Genomic DNA, 4,662 nt, shown 5'->3' with positions numbered 1-4,662 from the left:
CTCCTCTTCCTCACCCAGCAGTGCGGCAGTCTTTCCATCAATCCCGAGCACACACAGCGTCAGCCTTCTCGCCCCATGGACTGTGGTAATGAGGGACACGGGGCCATGACTACTTCTTGATAGGACACCTTCAGTCTCTAAAGTGGAGAGGGCAAAGGACTTACCCAAAGTCACACAGTGAACAGAGGACAGCCCCGGATTGCTGATGGGCTTGAAGAATGATTTTGTGGTGACACCAAACTTGAGAGGTGTTCATTAACTTTTCTTTGAGTCATAGAAAGGATCAGATATGTCATTTCAACACACACACACACACACACACACACACACACACACACTTCCCACTTCAAATAAAAAGGAATGGTTGGCTGAGGTAGCACTCTCCTAAAACATTTCTCAAAATTAATTAGCTAATGGATCTCAGGTCCGACACTCCTAGAACACGACGGGGGAGAGCACTGGACCAGATGCCCAGAAATGGAAACGGACACAGATTTTCGTGTTCATGCAGTCGCTCCACCTCATGGATGTCAACACTCAGAATTCTCTCCTATTCAGGATGTTCCTATTTTTGTAGCAAAAGAAAAAGTTGAAACCAAGTTACACAGAAAGAAAGAGCTGGAGATTAAGATCTAATACAAACACTAAATTACTAACATGTTAACAGTAGCTCTAGGTTATAAGATTTATCAGTTAGTTCTATTTCCTTTGTATAACTGCATCCCCTAAAGTTTCTACATGAAAGTTCTTGTGTAATTATTTTTAGAGTTTTAAAATAAAAATAATTAGTCCACAATCTAGGTTGGTCTATTTGGATTCTATTTTGCACCATAGAAAAACACAGATTCAAAACTCTGGAAGAGCCAACACTCTTCACAGTTTTGCACAAGTAGAGGGAGGTGTTAGCATGAAGCCCAAACCCCATGAGGACTCCAGTCCAGTAGGAAAGCTCACTGTGACCAGGATGAGTAGAGGGCGGGCCTTACTACCTTCTTTTCCATCTCCAAGATGAAGATGAAAAGGAACATGGGAAGGGAAGGTGAAAACTCTAAACCAATCTCTCCTTCCAGTGCAACTGAGAGCTCCCCACCCCGTCCAAGAGTTCACACACCTTGACCCCCAGAACAATTTCCAAAGTATCTGTCCACAGCCACCCGTTAGCTTGGAGACCATCCCACCACTTAGAATCTGCACACCGATTCTGAGGAACCCCCTTTTCCAGTACTTTTTTTCTAAAAAGGTTCTTCCTCCTCTTCGTGAACATTCACAAACACATGATCCAACCCACAGAACACCTAATCATCCATTCTATCGATGAATAATCATGGTGGGCCACGCTGTATAGAGCTTAAGTAAAGGTTATGTTAACAAAAAGGATGAGATTCCAGGGGCCTGAGAAAAAGACAGGAATTGAGGAGTGAGAGTTTGGTAATATGTCCCAGCCCTGGCCAGGAGGGGGGGGGTGGGGGGAGATGGCCAGAGGACAGAACATCTGTCATTCTGCAGTTTCATTTCTCTTGGCCAGTTAATACCCTGAGTTTATGCATCAGTCTCTTCCAAGTTTGGTTAGTGAGTCAGTCTGCCTGGATCCAATCAGCTCTGGATTTCAGGTCTACAAAACCGAGAAGCAGATCCTGAAACATAGTGATCCCATCAAAATAAAGCCACCCCCAGGATGACATCTGCCTCCACTCTCTAACTCCAACACGCGTCATGGTGTGTATTTCTAATACTCTCTGATGTATCTAATACTCATCTAATACCCTCCATGGCTTGTTGGATAAAATCCAAACTTGACCCACCTTTCACAGCTCCCAGACAAGACAAGGCTCTCCAGGCTCCACGCTCTCACATGTAGCTCTCTCTACCTAGAATGTCCTTTGGCCAGTCTTACTTGCCTATAAAACTCCTATTCTTCCTCCAAAGCCCAGTTCAAAAGTCACTTCCGCCCTGAAGCCTTCCCTACTCCCCCAGGCATTTAGTTCTTACACTTCTTAACAGCTCCCTAACTATATAGGTGGTTAGAGAACTTGTTGAGTACATTGTACCTCATCTGTTTCAATATCTGACCTCCCCTGGATACCCTGAACTTCTGCAGGGAAGAAACTCACTTTGTATCCATTAAGTCCTACCAGAGTGTCAAGAATGAAACCAGAGATGAATGTTGAAAGATTGATCACATGGAACACTGACATTAAGTTATTTAGAGGAGAAGGGAGGGAAAAGGAGTCTAATTATCCACATATTTAATCTCATCCAAAATGATCACAATATGCTTAAGAGGCAGCATGGAAGTTTTAAAAATTTAAGTAATCATAGCAACTAACATTTGAGGTAAGCACTATGGCTGTGAGCTAGCTACTTTTGTCTGCATGTAAGCTGGGTAAAGCTTGAGGCCTTTCCAAGTAGGAAACTGAGGCACATAAGAGATCAAACTCAAAATCATTCCCTGAGCAAGGGGCAGAAGCAACCGGCAGTCTGGTTCCAGGGCCAGTGGGCTCCGAGATCAGGAAGACCTGGGTTTGAATTCAGCTTATGTTACAAATGCGCTTTTTGGATAAGTCATCTAACGCCTCGGGGCTGGTTTCCTATCCCTTCTGCGCTTGTATCTGTTAAAAGGGGCAGGACAAGCCCTGTCTCTCAAACTGCAGAGAGGATTGAGTCCAATACGATGTTTGCCGAAGTCTCCCGAATCGCTCCTCCTGTCTAGCAGGCGCTCCGTAAACGCTAACCCATCTTCGTCTTCCTTTCCCTTTCTGAAAGCTGCACAAAGTAGACTCTGAGTTAAAGGCTCTCCCCTAAACTGCTCTAAAGTGTGCGCTTTTCTGAAGCAGATCAAATAGGCCCTCACCACAGAAAGCCTTGCCTCACCTGCTTCTCTCAAAGTCCACTCCCCGGACAGAGGCCAGAGACCTTTTAAAATGTAAATGTCATCATGTCAATCACTTAAAACCCTTCAAAGGTTCCTAATTTCACTAGGGAGACAAACCGAAGTTAGAGGGGGTAGGCATTCTGTCCCCAGGGCCCCTGTGATCTAACCCACCTCCCTACAGACTTACCTCCCCTCTCCCTCTCCCCCTCCAGCCAGGGCTCTTTCACTTCCTCCAACTTGCCGAGCTCCGCGCTGCTCCACACATGGTTAACTCTTAACCCTCCTTCGGGTCTCACCCCAGACGTCACTTCCTCAGGGAAGCCTTCCCTGAGCCCCCAAATCAAATCAAGGCCCATCACTCTTACCACTCTCTTCATCTTTCCTTCCTTGTGCTCATCCCGGTTTGAAATGATTGGTTTCCCAGTTCCTTCAAAGTTGTATTCAGAAGACACCGTCTCCGAGGGCCTCCCCAGGCCTCTTGAATGCAAATTCAACCCCCACCCAACATCTCATCTCCTCCTTCCCTATTTTCTTTTTGTCCTTTAGCATTTAGCCCCTTTTAACGGGCTACACTTTTTTTTAACTATATCGTTTATTTTCCTGTCTTCCCTCTGCCTCTCCCCAATGCGCCCGGGAATGAAAGCTCCAGAAGGGCAGTTATTTCTCCTTGCACCTAAAACAATGCCCGGCACATGTTTGCTGACAAACACGGTGCTGACTGAAGTTTCAAGATCATTGATGATCGGGCTTTCCCACTGGGCTACGAGCGCACGCTGAAACACATCTTTCTCCCTTACCACCTTCCTCCCAACACCTAGTCCGGTGCCCAGCATGCAGTAAGTGCTCAGTAAAAATTTGCTGAGTGAACCAAAGCCACGGCCACTGGGGAAAATGGTCAGAATACGTGTGCTAGCACCACACTTCCTCCTCTCTTTTACTGTATAATGTACCTGTGAGTCTGAGGAAACAGACCTATGAAATCCCAGCAAGCACCCACCAGGCCAGGCATCTGTCTGTCCACATCCTGTGTGCTCAGTCACACTGTACACACCAGCAGAGGCACCCTACAGGCGGTTCCAACACAGAGCTGAAGGCAAGGGGGCCAACCCCAGGCCCAATACCCACCTCAGCCCCACGCCCCATGGTCCTCCAGCCAGTCCTATTCTAGGCTAGTCCCGGGTGCCAGACATGCTTCCCTGGGGGCGCCTGTGGATTTATTCCAATCCGGGACTTTTAATGCCACCTCTGGCCTACTCGGAAAAAAAAAAAAAAAAAAAAGTTAAAAGCCCCTGAGCAGCTCCAATAATCCTGGGGTTCTCAGGAACAGGCATACCTAAGGTCGTATGGACCCCTCCCCCTCACACACGCTGATCCGAGGCCAGGAGGCCATCTGTCCAGCAGACGCTCCCCTGTCCTCCCTCGGGTCACATTGAGCCTCACCCCCCCCCAATACACACACACACACACACACACACACACACACACACACCCAGGTTGGCAGGAAGAGCCCCTGCAGAGACATAATTTCCACCCTGAGCAACAGGCCTGGTCGCCCCGTGAGGACCCCCAACTCTGGAACAGGAATACCTGTCCGCTCCCGGAGAAGCCAGCCCCGGGGTCAGAACTTGGGCGGAGGCGGGGGGAGGGACCGCGGGGCGCCCCGGAGGGTCGATCCCCGAAGCGTCCGCCCCAGGACGGCGCCAGCTCTCGGCGCGGCGGGGACGGAAGGGCTGACAGGGCGGCCCGGCGGGGCGAAGCGCACCGTTATCCGCGCCCGGGCCGGGGGCCGC

Source organism: Suricata suricatta, chromosome 9, assembly GCF_006229205.1.
Source record: "Suricata suricatta isolate VVHF042 chromosome 9, meerkat_22Aug2017_6uvM2_HiC, whole genome shotgun sequence".
In the NCBI taxonomy this organism is placed as follows: domain Eukaryota; kingdom Metazoa; phylum Chordata; class Mammalia; order Carnivora; family Herpestidae; genus Suricata; species Suricata suricatta.
Note: the sequence above shows the minus strand (reverse complement) of the source record.